The sequence below is a fragment of the Aedes aegypti genome, chromosome 3, assembly GCF_002204515.2.
Source record: "Aedes aegypti strain LVP_AGWG chromosome 3, AaegL5.0 Primary Assembly, whole genome shotgun sequence".
Taxonomy (NCBI): Eukaryota; Metazoa; Arthropoda; class Insecta; order Diptera; family Culicidae; genus Aedes; species Aedes aegypti.
Genome location: NC_035109.1, coordinates 154,692,701 through 154,708,632, shown reverse-complemented (window position 1 = coordinate 154,708,632; position 15,932 = coordinate 154,692,701). Strand labels below are relative to the sequence as shown.

General features: G+C 38.5%; 1 protein-coding gene across 2 annotated transcripts in view; it reads left to right on the top strand.

Moving 5' to 3' along the window:
• The first annotated feature begins 763 nt into the window (after positions 1 to 763).
• Positions 764 to 15,932, top strand: part of LOC5567322 (putative tricarboxylate transport protein, mitochondrial) — a 40,208-nt gene continuing 25,039 nt past the window's right edge. Inside the window, exon 1 of one of the 2 annotated variants that reach the window (XM_021855594.1) lies at positions 764 to 1,259. The gene's annotated coding sequence lies outside the window, so the exon portion shown is untranslated. Of the gene's footprint in view, positions 1,260 to 12,948; positions 13,107 to 15,932 lie in introns of those variants that run through there. The other variant, XM_001657298.2, reaches the window with a different exon arrangement.

Sequence of the window (15,932 nt, the reverse complement as noted above, 5' to 3'; positions counted from 1 at the left end):
TAATATGTATCAAACATTGCCTAATGGCTAATCATAGTTACTAAACAAACCATCACCGGGATAGAGCAGAACTGCAATTGAAATGCTGTTATTAAAGAAAAATGTTAGAACGTCAAAATTTTTTATTTGTTTGTTTCGAATAACTTAGTCATTATTACAATAATGGTAAATATATAAAGTTATTATTTTTGTTATTTTAACTTATTTCAAAGAAACAGATACAGTTAAACCTCCATGAGTCGATGTTCCATTACTCGATATCGACTCATGGAACCATACTAAAACTCTAATTTCATGATTACTATGATGGGCCCCTCAAACGGCTTTCCATAGCATTGCTGTTCTATGACTCGATATTTCCATGAGTCGATGGTCCCTTCAATATCGACTCATGGAGGGTTGACTGTAACAAACTTAATTTTTATGGTAGAATTTGACATTCATTTGCAATTTTCCTGTACCCGGGTGGTGACGTCACCTCTCTCATCGCGACTTTCTCGAAATTGAGAGTTTGTTGGCCCATACATCAACTCTGTAACCAGCGTTGCCAACCTTCCAGATTTGTCTGGAATATTCCAGATTTTTGAGGCCCCATTTTACAAAAATCTGGAAGATCCAGATATAATGTGCAATGTATTTGTAACGTTTTGTAAATAATTTGTAAGGTTCGCCATGTACGACATAGGAAATCCAGACTTTTCCAGACAAATTTTCAAAATCTTCCAGATATTTGAAAAATTGACTTGGCATCCCTGTCTGTAACCGGACATTCGCACAACGGCGACGTCGCCTCCATCCATCGGACGCAGACCACATCAGAGTGGAGTGTTGTTTTGGGGACGTTCTTTTGAACACCAGACGAGACACTTTGGAGTTCGGTTGTGCGATTCGGGCGTAGTAGGCGTGATATTGTTTCTCTACTATCGAAAACGAATGCATATCACACTGTAACTAGAAGCATTTTTTCCGGAGCAGTAGGCGTTCGGTTCCAGCTAGTTGCGATTACAAATTATGGCTCGTCAGCAGTGGAAATTTTATTGTCAATTTTTCAAGTCATCTATCGATTGACAGTCGCGTCAGCAGTGTTACTTGTTTCAATAGTGCTGTACTTATGGATTGAAATATTCCAGTGAAGTGTATTTGAAAGTGAACTACTGTGAAACATAGAAGAGGTACCCTTCGACCGGATTCAATTGTTTGGGGATATAATCGATAATTGAATACAACGCTATCGAACCCATTGAAAGAAGTATTAGAAGGTAAGCCATCTTAGATGACTAAAATCACTAAAATTGATTAACAAATCTCCAAAGACTTATGAAATTTGGTAGAAACCTTTTGAAAGGGCCACGAAAATCGATATTTACCAACTAACATTGCATAACGTGACTGGAGTAATGTTGTATGCTGGGCTGCTAGCATAAACATGGAACCGCTTTTAATGCGCTGGTGTTGTGCACGTAGCAATGTTTTGATTCGGGGAACCCTACAACGTCTTTATGATTACAAAATATCATTGTCTGTAAGCACACGAACACCAAGGAACATGCATGGAGGGTAAATCAATCAGGCTTGTATTTGCACTGTGCGAGCATGAGTCTTACCATGTGGTCAAATGAATACGGTATGGAAGATTGTGCGTGTTGAGCATTTTGTATGGTCCTTATGGAAACCCTGTTCTCCTAAACTAATAATTGTTATGATTCAAGTAAAAAAAATACTGTCAACTCTTCATAAAGACTGGATAAAGACAATGTGATTTTTGAAAGTTTAATTTTTATCTAGCATCCCAACAAACATTTTTGCTGAATAACAGTTGAACAAAGCACTCTATAGCATACTTCAATTGAACAAACTGTTGTTCAGCTACTCATGTTAGTTGGGATGTGTCGTAGATGCTAAACTTCATCTGATCAATTTATTGGAACCCTTCCCATTGTGTCAACATGTCTACTTGAAGGTTTCAAATAAAGAGCTCTTGATTTATGTGGGAATATTATAATTTAAGTTTAAGAAGCATTAACAGAAATCTTCCATTTTCGAAAGTATGAGAAAAAAATATCCAAACTTTTTTGCAATCGACTACAGATGACACGCAGACTTCGTGCTTTTGTGAGAGGCCTGTGTCATAAGCAAACAAGGATTTTCGACATCCCTGAGGTAACTCAGGTAAGTCAGATGTGAAAATATTGTATAATATTGGTCCCAAAATGCTGCCTTGAGAAACACCAGCCCTTACGAAAGTCTTTCAGACATAGAGTTCTGATTTGACAGATAGCTTTGTATTATCCTAACAATGTATGTTGGGAAATTAAAGTTTTTTAATTTTACAATCAAACCTTCTTGCCAAACTCTGTCAAATGCTTTTTCTATGTCTAGAAGAGCAAGACCAGTAGAATAGCCTTCAGGCGAAGTAGGCCATCATTGAAATTTGCTAATTCTTCTCACGATTTTGAATCAAAGAAAATCAGTTGGTTTTACACTGACACAGCTGAAAAAGTATCAGCATACTTTATGCATGTTAGCGCGTACAGTGATACTTTTTCAAGTCAATATTAACTAACAAGATTGAGTTTTTTCACTTTGAAATGCAAGCTGAAAAGTCATCATTGTTGCCAAAACGAATGACGGGCTACTTAGCCTTCAGATTTGTTGGCACGGATCAAATTTGTTACACGTAAGAGTTGATGAGTGGTCGAATGTCCATGGCGGAATCCGAACTGTTCATTGGCAAAAATTCAATTTTCGTTCTGCTCAAAATGATCTTTTCAAAAAGTTTACGGATAGCAAACTGATTGGACGACAGCTAGAAGCTTCTGCAGGATTTTTGTCTCGTCGGGTAAAGATCTAGTCTTCGCCACCCAAGAAATTTGCGCTAATTTTCGCCCTTTCATACAAAAAAGTCTAAATTTGTATGAAGGGGGCGTTGTCAGGAAAATATGCCAATTGAAAACATTTGTTAAATATATCAACTCAGAATAACACTGCGGAACACGTTTTTGTTTCCAGCACCAAAATACCGCTATTCACTTAATTAAGGGTTGCTAAATCCATTGCCGTTTTCAGAAATATCATAGCACGTCTAGTTTTTGAGATATTGACTGTTAAAAATGCTAAAAATGACTATTTCAGCCAACTTGCATGCAAGTTTGCCAGCTTGTACGGTAATATATTGGCTTAAATTGCCACAGAACTCAAACTTTATGTGTATAACAATACTTATCATCAAAGTTTGTAATACTTTCAATGAGGAAATGTTATTGTTTAATGGTTTAGAGAATTTTTGTATTTTGCCATATAGAAGAAACGAAGAATTTTGTATGGAGACTGCAAGCATGTTAAAAAAATCGGTTCAATCAAAATTTAATCGCGCAATTTCAATCAAATTATGTCTGAAATGAAAGTTCAAGTTCTATTTTGCATGTTTGGTGGATAAGATTACAAAAAAAATTGATAAATTGTACCTTAAATTTCATGTAAATATGAATAAAACCAGTGTTTTATACAACTTTGGCGACCTATAGCTAAAAATTGTGACGTGCTGGAACATTTCTGAAAATGGCACCAGATTCAGCAACCCCAAATCTACTAGAGACACATAATTTGATCCTTGAGACACGCAAAAATGTCATTTTTGTTACGCAGTGTAATAAGCTACTTTCTGGAAGTTTCTTGATGAGGATGTAGAAAATTCCATAATCACCAGGAGCTTTCATATTTTTGATTTTTTTTTTTAAATAATAGTTCTCAATTCTTCCTCGTCAGTGTCCCAGGAATTTTCGAACACGTTCTCTTGATTACGCTTTCAAATCCTGGGTAACTTGATTTTCAATTGGACTAGTAAGTCTAAATTAAAATTGTGCGCGTTTTCGAACTGCACAGCAAAATTTTTGAGCTTTTTTGAAATAAGTTAGAAATAATTTGTTTTCCTCTTTGAAGGCCGGAATTGACTATTCAGGTTTTTTTTTTCAAAATTATTGATAATTTCCAAACGGGCTTAGAGCCAAGGTCCAATCAAGAAATTATTTTTTGAAATTTTTGTTTCTCTTTTTTATTTCTTTTTACAGATTCTACCATATAATATTCATAGCAGGATCGCGAGTGCGTTGAAATTGCCTTCTCCTTATGTTTTAGAGACAGATCAAGAGTATAAGATCATCTTCCAAAATCACGGATTCGAATTTTACTTCACATTTTGGAATTGCAATGCCCTTTGATTCACCGATGGAATTTGATAGAGTTTCGAGAGCATTGCCAATATCAAGTTTTGTTTGCAAGAATATGTTAACATCAAAATTACTATCGATGTATGTTTCATATGTATTTCAGTCGAAAATAATTGAAAGTGGAGCTGATAGGATTGAGAATCGCTTCTTGGGATATTTTAAATGAAACAGAGACATGATCAGAATCTAAATCAGCGTGAGTAATCAGTTGGCTACAAATGTGACTAGAGTCGGCAAGACTAAATCAATGGTAGAATGGTTCTTAGAAGAGGAAAAACAAGTAGGACTATCAGGGTATTGAATTGAGAAATATCCTGAAGGGCACTAATCAAATAAAACTCTGCCATTGGAATTACTTTGTGAACTATTCCATGAGCGATGTTTTGCGTTGAGCAATTCTCGCTGAAACCAGGCCGCCATCGGCACCCATCGTTAGAATTCCAATTTTATGTGATTAATCGCTAGTTTTCGATAAAACTTAAGGGTGGTCCTTTTGGTTTTGTCAAATTGGTGGACCGCTCGTACGCCAGCTAGCTGAACAGTTTGCGAAAAAGCCCATTTTTTGATAAATCTTGGGTATTTATTCTCGAGATATGTCACATACTTCCCTTGGAACACATAGCAAACTTAGTGGCATCGTATAGAGAAAAGATATAGCTTTCATTTTAAGTTAAAAACAATTTGGCGGTCATTTTGAATTTTGTTAGAAACATTGTTTTTTCACCACTCGTTTTGAGTTCTGAGATCACCATTAGAAAGCTGAGGAAAAATTGCGTAAGATAGGCTACAGAAACTAGGTGAGCAAAGGTACCCTATGAAATGAACGATTTTCTAAATCATGTTCTACGATTTTGATGTATATGGCGACTGCAATCAATGCAAACATTATTTTTTGCACAACAAAGGAACAAGTTTTCAATCGTTGGTGTTTTATCTGAATCGAGGGAAGAATAAGAGTATTATCTTGAGTGATAAAATCTTGCGGCCATCTTGGATTTTAACGCCATCTTGATTTTAAGTAGTAGAATTAATTTTTGACGTTGATAGCACTCAACATGTCGAGTTTAGAGGCTACCATCAAAAACAAGGTTACGTATACTCTTCTTCTTATTATTCTTCATTTCCCTAACGTACGTCCCTACCGGAACCGAACCTGATACTCAGCTTTGAGCATTTGAGGTGAACACCATTTTGCGGGATTGTTGTCCGGCATTCTCACAACGTGTCCCGCCCATCCTACCCTTCCAGCTTTGGCGACTTTCGTGATACTGGGTTCACCGTAGAATTGCGCAAGCTCGTGGTTCATTCTTCTCCTTCATACGCCGTTCTCACATACTCCGCCGTGGACTACCGGTCTTATCAGCGTCTTGTGCATGGTACATTTAGTACGGAAGTGAAGTTTACCAGACCGCAAGGTCTTGTGGAGTCCGTAGTAAGCACGACTTCCGGTAATGATACGTCTTCGAATTTCTCTGCTGCAGTTGTTATCCGATGTTATCAATGATCCGAGGTAGACAAATTCGTCCACCACCTCGAACTCATCCCCGTCGATCATCACGTGTCTGCCAATGCGAGCTCTATCGCGCTCGGTTCCTCCAGCCAGCAGATATTTCGTCTTCCACGTATTTAGCTTCAATCCAACCCGATCTGCTTCTCGTTTCAGCCTGGTATACTGTTCAGAAACCACCTGGAACGTTCTTGCGACAATGTCCACGTCGTCAGCAAAGCAGATGAACTGGCTGGATTTATTGAAGATCGTGCCCGCCCGTTTCACAACACCTTCTAGCGCAATATTGAACAGAATGCAGGAAGGACCATCGCCTTGTCGAAGTTCTTTGCGTGTTGCAATGCACCCAATATCTTCACACAGCACTGAACACTATCCATTGTTGCTTTGGTCAGTCTAATCAGTTTCCCGGGAAAACCATTCTCGTCCATAATATTCCATAGCTCTTCGCGGTCGATGGTATCATAGGTCGCTTTGAAATCGATGAATAATGCGTAGGGACTTGATATTCGCGACACTTATGGAGGATCTGATGCAACATAAAGATTTGGTCTGTCGTCGATCGCCCGTCCACAAAACCGGCTTGATAACTTCCCACAAATCTGCTTGCCAGTGGCGATAGACGGCGGAAGATGGTAGCTGTTCTGTATCCCAGATCCTGGCTATCAATCGGTGCAGACAAGTGGCCAACCTGTCCGGGCCCATTTTGATAAGTTCCGCTCCAATACCATCCTTTCCAGCTGCTTTGTTGTTCTTGAGCTGTTTGATAGCATCCTTAACTTCGCCTATTGTGGGAGTTGGCACGTCTCCCTCATCCGCCGTACTGATGAAGCCATTCCTCCTGCTGTCTTGATCTTCCTCCTCTGCGCCGTTTAGGTGTCCATCGTAGTGCTGCTTTCACCTTTCAATCACCTCACGTTCATCCGTCAAGATACCTCCATCCTTATCCCGGAACATTTCGGCTCGTGGCACAAAGCCTTTGCGGGATACATTGAGTTTCTTGTAGAACTTACGTGTTTCTTGAGGACGATACAGCTGCTCCATCTCTTCGCACTTCAACTCTTCCAGGCGGCGCTTTTTATCCCGGAATAGATGGGTTTGCTGCCTTCGCTTCTGTTTGTATCGTTCCACGTTTTGACGGGTTGCTTGCTGCAGCATTATCACCCGCGCTGCATTCTTCTCGTCCAAAACCGTCTGACACTCCTCGTCGAACCAACCGTTCCGTCGATTTGCTTCCACGAACCCAATGGCACCTTCCGCTGCGTTGTTTATGGCTGCTTTGAGACTACTCCAGCAGTCCTCAAGAGGGGCTTCGGTGAGCTCTCCCTCTTCCGGTAACGCTGCTTCAAGGCTTTGCGCTTAATCAGTTGCGACTTCGGGTACCTTGAGTCGTTCCAGATTGAACCGTGGCGGGCATCGGTACCGAATGTTGTTCACAACGGAGGGTCGTTGCCGCACTTTAACCGTCACTAGGTAGTGGTCCGAATCGATGTTTGCGCCGCGATAGGTTCTGACGTCGATAATGTCCTAGAAGTGTCTTTCATCAATTAAAACGTGGTCGATTTGCGATTCAGTCTGTTGGGGTGATCTCCAGGTGTACCGATACGGGAGGCTGTGCTGGAAGTAGGTACTACGTATGGCCATGTTTTTGAAGGCGGCGAAATCAATCAGTCTAAGGCCGTTTTCGTTCGTAAGTTGGTGAGCGCTGAACTTCCCTATAATCGGTCTAAATTCCTCCTCCTGGCCAGCCTGAGCGTTGAGATCTCCGATAACGATTTTGACATCATGGCTTGGGCAGCCGTCGTATTCACGTTCCTGGTGCGCGTAGAAAGCGTCCTTCGTCACTGCGTTGATTATGCTGATATTGAAGAAACGGCCTTTGATCCTCAACTTGCACATTCTGTTGTCGAATGGCCACCACCCAATCACGTGCCTCTGCATTTCGCCCATAACGATAAAAGCTGTGCCCAGCTCATGTATGTTGCCGCAGCTCTGGTAGATGGTATAACCATCCTTATACGTATTTACCGTCGACCTTTTCCAGCAAACCTCCTGCAGCGCTACGATGTCGAACTTGCGGACCCTCAATAATTCGGAAAGAATGCGGGTACTTCCCAAGAAATTACAGTTCCATGATCCGAGTTTCGAATCGTTAGTCCTTAGTTAGTCGTTAGTTTTCGTCGTTAGTCGTTAGTTTTCGATACCGTTCATCTGCCCGGTACGAGTCGTGACAACTCACCTACGCGAAAGGAAATCCCAAAAGTTAGACTTATGATTGCCTCCGCAATTTGCGCATACAAACTTTTTGGTATCTTTCTTCACATGACAGAAGCCCTTTTGCGGAGAAGAACCTCCGCAAATCATGAATTTAGCATCCATGCGGCAATTTTTAGTTCCATGACCCCACTTTTGGCACCGACGGCACTGAGTGGAGTTCTGGTAATTTCCTCCAGGTTTCTGGAAATGTTCCCATGTCACACGGACATCGAACATAAGCCTTGCTTTTCGTAAACCTTCAATATTATTTAGGTCACTTTTGTTAAAGTGAACTAAATAATATTCTTGACAAAGCCCTTTCCGATTTTTTTTCACCGTGTTTGATATTTTTCTTAAGAATCATGTCATGTAATATTTTTTGCTGATAAAAATATAACAAACAGAAACTTTAGTTGAAAAAAAATGATTATTACGACGCATAAAAATTAATAAATAATGAAAAACTTAAAAAATAGTGCATTTTTTTTACCGCGCAAAAAAATCGGAAGCTCAAATTTTCAGGCAACATAGAACAATACTAGATAAAACGGATGTCAAAATTTCAGAGAGGTATATTTTGGTGTTTATGAAAAATATTGCCACTATGATTATATTACTCCAATACACTTAAATTTCCATGAGTCGATCTGAAACTCCCATTATGCCAAACTTCCGTATGAGAAACGTCTTTATGCGAAATGGGTCACCCCCGGTACGATGCGCACTGATTCATCATTTATCCATTACCCCGAATTCTTCACCACCATATAACTGTTAGCATGATTGACACGATATCAGAGAAATAGAATTCAGGGTAGTGGATTATTTGGAGCTGTGGTTAACTCAAGGTGCTGAAATACGGATTTGAGGCATAGAATGCTTGTGTTTGTGAAGTATCAGAGTAGGGGAAGGGGTGGTAAAATGAACACCTTAAGGATATTATCTTGTTTCTGATATAAAAACGGGGAATTTGTAGAGTTCTATCGCACAACATCATAAATAGGGTTATTTTCTATAGCAGCAACATGAATTCAGACTAAAAAAGCTAAATTTTAACTTGTTTTTATTGCTAGCAAGACGCGATGCAAATGTTCATTTTACCTGCACTATGTGGGTAAAATGGACAGCTGTTGGTGGTAAAATGAGCACCATGCAAATAACATGAGCAAAATAAATATTTTTGAAAATTTTAATTGTATTCCCGAAAATATATCTGTTGAAGATTGTAACCCATTCAAAAGAAATCCAAAAGTATCAGATTTGTCATCATATCATAACGATATTAACCTCACTGAAAAACCTCAACACCTTCGAGCTAAAAGTTACGTCAGTTTCGATTTTCAAATGTGGTATTCTAAAATCTTAGTTTTCGTTGATATTTTCACTTCAATTGACCTCCGCATTAACCCGAACAATCCGATTCATGTTGTTAATCATCCGTGCGTGATAAAAAATCATTGAAATTTGTTTTCTCTTGGTAGAAGGCACGGTGTTCATTTTACCATCACTTCCCCTATTAAGCAGATGGGCATGAGTTTAATCTTAGAATCGATTCTTATGAATAAAAACTGAAGTAAGGTTGTAAGGAAATATATAAAAAACGATTATTTTTAGGAACACACTTCGTATTAAGAAGGATTAAACTAAGGGATAGAAGTAATTTTCTTATTGTTTCCCCTTTGTCGTCTGTGAACAGTAATTTTTGAACCAAAATAGAAAATTTCAACGATTGTTCAAAACTTAATCGTTGTTTTTTTTTATTCTTCTTGTTTAAGGTTAAGATAATTTTTAGAATATGAACAGTAACCAGTAAGTTTTTCCCAAAGGTTTCGTTTTTTTTTCTGAATTATTCAAAAGCATTATCAGTAGAAATTTATGAGGATGGGGAACTATGTAATGCTTTGATTATTATCGAAAACACCTTTGGTGAATGTATTGATTTAATCGAATTTAATTGAAGAAAAAAATCATCTGAATAAAAATATATGAAATTTAGGACTTAAGTCTATTGCTTTACAGCTAAAAACATGTTGTAAACTTCAGTAGCACATATTTGGAGCATCAAAATAAACTGAAATGTCAACGACAAATCGCTTATTTTTCAATCGAATGCACTTCAAATTTACACAATCATGTTACATTCAAGCATCTTTAGTTGAAAATTAAACGTGATGCTGTAACAATAGATGAATTTGATTTATTTTCACTATACTCTGCTGTTCACGCTACATTGAAATTTAAATATTTTTTTCTGTGTTGCTCTTGGGTGTCCTAAATTTTAAATTCAGCAAAGCTGCTTAGTAACGAAGCAAGATTGGATTTTTTTTTCAGCGATCTTGTGAAATTTGTGTTTTCACTACTAGGCTGTGCAAATCTCTATTAAATTAAGCTGAAATTCGGCATTCTAATTAGAGTTTGTGCCTCTTTTACGTCATTTAAAAGTGAAATTATTGTTCCATTTTTTGTTTTTCTATTTACATAGCATAACATGAGCACTTGCACAAATGGAAGCAGGAGTTGCAAAAATGGGCACATTCAGATACATTAATATTTCGCCAAAATGAACAATGCAATACACTCACTCCTCTTTTCACACCTGGCTACGTTCTTGCAAGCGCTTTTATTTTATAACCGAAACAGCTCCCATTGATGAAGAAGCTAAAAAAAAAAATTGCGAGCAATTCAATAAAAGGTAAATATATAATAAAACAATATTTACTGTGATGGTTAAATATATAGGCACAAGCAAAAAAAGATGTTGTAAAAACTACCATTTTAGGGGTGTTGCCGAAGGGGAGTGTTTGTAGATTCAGAGGCTGACCTTCTTTAAGCAAATCGGAAGATGTCAAATTTGATGGATAAGCTAAAACTAGAAAAGATTTATTAAGTTCGATATTTTTCACTCTTTAGTACTAATTTAAAATTTCTCAGTCAATCTATGTAACCCTAACTCTCGTTCGACAAGTATCTGGCTTCGGCTATGCCGGATCTAAATTACTTCAGTGGATAACAACTTCTGCTTCTCTGCTTTCTCACACTATAGATAATGAACTGATCACTTCAGGTGATTTTTGTCTTTTCCTTCTTTAAACTCTTTCGCATGACATTTCAGTTTGACAGGAACCTTTGTTCCCACTTAGCCACGAAATTATATCGCAACAAGGGGGTTAACTTAACGCTCAACGCTCCGTCATCGTAATCATCGTCATCATCGAAACTTCAAAAGCAGTTTTTCTTTTCAAAACTCAAAATTATTCGATGAAAATGTGTTCACTGTGTTTCAACTGGAGAATACAATACAGTGAACACATTTTCCTGAAAATTTTCTTGATTTTAAACGAAAAAACTGCTTTTGAAATTTCCCAAATCAATGACGGATCCTGCCCCCTTAAGCGCTCGCACCGACAATTTTCAGCAGATCAGCAATGCGCTGGGTTTAACCATGTCTGTAGTCGAAATGATCAGAAATGGTTTCTGTCAAATGTACCAGTAATGTGGTGGGATGTACTATAAACATGGTAATATGTTCTGAAATTCCATGTTAGTTTTAAGAATGGGCGTAGTCAGCTAAAATAGTAATTTTACTACAGAAATATTTCCCGTGCAACAAAAGTGAAAAACAAGACAACTTAAGCAAGCAGGTGAACTCAATCATCCTGTAGAAATTCTGAGCTGCTACAGCTGATGAAATGTCATATATTGTTAACCAAATATTAATAATAACATAATTTAGTATAACTAAATTAAGATGAAAGTGTTGCCTAACAGGTAGATCAGGCCTGCCCAACCTTTTTGGCTCTTTTTTGATAAAATTGGAAGCCGCGTTCGCAATAATGGTCCGATCTGAGAAATTTGTACCTCAAATTAAAGCTTGATATTATATCTGACGAATCCATGTATAAAAATTTGACTTTATACCAAACTCTCCGTTACAGATGCAGTTCAGTCAAAAAAAATTGGTGCAGCCCGCGGGCCGGATTGATTTTTGCCTTTGTCTGCATCGCTAGCAAAGAAATTGATTCAAATTTGATTTTTTTTATACATTGATCAATCAGATATAATACCAAGCTTTCATTTGAGGTACAAATATCCCAGATCGGACCATTATTGCGAACGCGGCTACTAATTTTGTCAAAAAAGAGCCAAAAAGGTTGGGCAGGCCTGAGGTAGATATAGCAAATGAATACAATGTTTAAACTCATTTTACGAATTTCTCAAGCTCAAAACAGTTAAATAGTTTGGTTATCTAAATTACTGTAATACCGTAGAATTATACAGATTCGACGATTTTTAATAAAAACTGCAAAATCTTACCTTTTTTCGTTAGTTTAGATTCAGCTGTTGAGATCTCAGGAATTCCTGCTGAAATGCTAAAGTTTGCAAACTACTGGAAATGAATGAATATGAGTCATTTAAAATGCAACCTACATGTATAAACTCACACATTTGTCAAGAAATGCATCACCAAATACATCAAGATTCGACTTGTAGCGAAAATATAGGTTAGCCAGCGCAATCTAATCACACCACCAATTAGAATTGTAGAGGATGTTTTGCTTATAATACGGTAATCTTATTCAAATAAAAAAATATCTTATATGTATTACTGTAGACTTAACCATCATTATGACGATTACTTCTTAAACACTAAAATACATCCTATACTACATAATAAATAATATACATCCTTAATACACATTTTTGAAGAGCATATGCGAAATTGCACCCACGATTAGTGCGAAAAAAAGTGAAACCATTTCCAGAATGTGCCAATACAGTCGCACACTTCGTTCCATGTGTTAAACTTACGCCAGACCAGTTCAGTGCGCGCCGCACCCATACGCCTAGCGCCTCAATAATCACGGTTTGGTGACTGAAATTTCAAAACAACACATGTTTGCGCCATCGCCGCCGCCGCGCCGCGAGCAAAATCCGAAACAAAATTTCCTACCGCCAACGACGACGGTAGTCATTCGCGGCCTGCTTCGCGGAACGGACGTTCAATCGTCGGCGCGGCTTTTTTCAGCTTCCAGTAGTAGCTTAGTGTCTCAGTAGGCCTTCTTTCGGAACTAGATATCACCTCGCCTCGGAGCAACGCCATCTTCGCCGCACACATTGTAAGTGGCTTAATCGGGCTTCTAGATGATAAAAATCGGCTCCTCACCTGTTGTAATCAGCGAAGGAATTATTTTTGAGAGTGTATTGCGATTGGTGTATTGTTGTTTTCGAGGTGTTGCAATGCGGTGTCTGTTTTTTCGCGTTCGCACTTTTTGTTTATTGGTTCAATCGAGTTTCTCAGCAACTAACTATAACGTTAGCTTAGCTGTAGGTCATCAAACGATAGTTGATGACCTTTAGTTGTATGGTGCACTTGAGGGTGCTATGGACTGTTACGTAACAATTGGTAGACGGTAGTGATTCATGATATAATGCAACTCGCTTATCACAACCTAGTGCTGAAATATGTGCGTTCTTGATCTTAACAGACCTAGAGCAACCTTATAGTTGTTATATTTATCATCTCGCAGATTGGTCAATTAGCGCATATTTAGGCGTGCATAAACATCGTCTATCGAATCTTGAACGGTTTTTCGGTGACACTGTTGCTGGGCAACAATCAAACCTGTCTTTTGAGCGGAATTGGAGCCGCACAGCTGATGATGATAGGCGGGACGTGGATTTTCGGACGATGTGATAATTCGTAAACCTGCTGCTCCGTTGTGCTATACTGCTATCAGTTTCCTCTCTGTCCCTGCCGATGAAAGGTGAGATTTCCATGCAGTCGCTAGGTGCAGTTATCAGTCCAAGACAATTGAAAGATGTTATTGCGATGATAACTGTGGACTAAACTATGTCATATGAGCATTATTTGAATTGTTGAAATTTCGTTTCTGTAATAATAGTCAGCAGTGGTCAGGCAAGAGATTCAAGAGACTGCAATTCTGCTTTGACAGATTTGTTAAATTCGTTGCCACCCCTGTAGATGACTGAGTAGTGTACAATTTTGTTTGACGACACGGCTCCAGTATTGTTTGAGCTGACTTGCCGCTCAAGAATTGATCGAGGCTTCAGATCTAAAACTTCAAAATGGGAATAGCTGCCTCAGGGCCAGATGCTCCATTGCGAACTACCTCTCACCCCATTCTTTTCCAACGATAGAAGAACGGCTAGGTACCCAAACAAGATTCACAAAGTTAAATTCACTAAATTCACTGCCTCAATTTGAGCTCGACTTGCGATAACCAGACTCCAAAAACAGCACAGTGTCTACCTATGGAGTAAAACTGATTCAGCCTTAGCTCACGAGAATAGACAACAGGTCTTTCTTCAAGAAGAGAGCCATCAGTGTTACACACAATATTGTTTGATATACTTTTTTCCAAATATCCAGACGTCTACTGGTCCCGTAAAGTGAATTGTGTGGAAAATGTCCAGTGAGGAAAGTAACAAGCAATCCTGAGATCACTTGGAACAAAGATAATTTTCTCCGAACTTACACACGAAAAGTTCAAAGCGATTCAAAGGATTTTTCTCTAGTAAATCCAGTACCCACTAACGGTAAGAGCAAGAAAGTGCTTCTTGTTCAAGAAGTATGTGTAGTGGCGCAACGTCGAAAAAAGTCTCGAGTGCTGCAGTGCGAGTCGTAGATAGAGAACGCACAAGACATCGCCATCAAGCACATCCTTTGGAGCTGGTCCAATTTTGATTGGATTGTTCTCACTTCGCCACCACACAAGACATCCATATGTTAGCATTGGTCAAACAACAGTTGTGTAAATCCATTTGTCATACTTGGGTTTGAAGCCCCGAGTTTTACCAAAGGTTCGCTGGCATTTACCGAAGACCTTCTTAACTCTGACACATTCAGCATGGCTTTGCTTTGTAGCCAAGGACTCTAACCACTCGGCTGCCTTGGAATATACGAGTAGCAATACTGCATACAAGTAGCTTATGCAAAACATATAGTAAAATGTTTGTTTAGACATAGGTTCAGTTCTAACTATTAAAAACCATTCGTGCATATCTGACAATGTTATCTAAGGAATGACAATAATATTACCGTCTTATATTTGAGAGAAGCCTGGCGTTATCTCTAAACAATGTATGGGCTGTTTGATAGTGATGCATATCGAGTGGATCTGTGTCCACTATAGAGTGTAGGTATAACGAAAAACGGTGTTATCTTGGGCATCCTATTAAATAGGTCAGAATTTAAATTTAAGCCAAACAAGCTATGTTGATATACGTAAGGCCGTGGCCTTCTATTTTATTTATGATCATGATTTTTCAATATATCAAAGTTGGTGGAGGCCAATAGTGACCCAATAGTGACTAAAAATGACAACATTCCAATAACTGGACAAATGACGTAAAAACGAAAATTATTAATTAAATATACAGCTAACTCTCCCTTACTCTGTATTCGGTATCTCGATATCGAGTTAGAGAACCATAATAAAAATTGGTTTTCATGACTAACTCGATGATCCCTTGGATAGCAATTACACTGATTTTGTGTTGTGTAACTCGATACCTCCCTAACTCGACGGTCCCTTCAATATCAAGTAAGGGAGAGTTAATTGTAGTGAAATGTAAATTGAAAAATATATTAACAGTTATCCATCCTGGATAGCGTCCAGGTAACCGTAGCGGTGAAGGCTCAGCTATTCAGCAAGACCAAGCTGATGATCGTAGGTTCGAACCCCAGCAGTTGAGGATCTTTTCAGGTTGGAAATTTTCTCGACTTCCTAGGCCATAGAGTATTTTTGTACCTGCCACACGATATAGGAATGCAAAAATGCTCAATTTGCAAATAAAGCTCTCAGTTAATCACAGTGGAAGTGCACATAAGAACAGCTGAGCTGAGAGGCAGGCTTCGACATTTTTGATAAATTAGAGTGGACAGTCACCAATTGATAAATTCTATCAATTAACTTACTGAA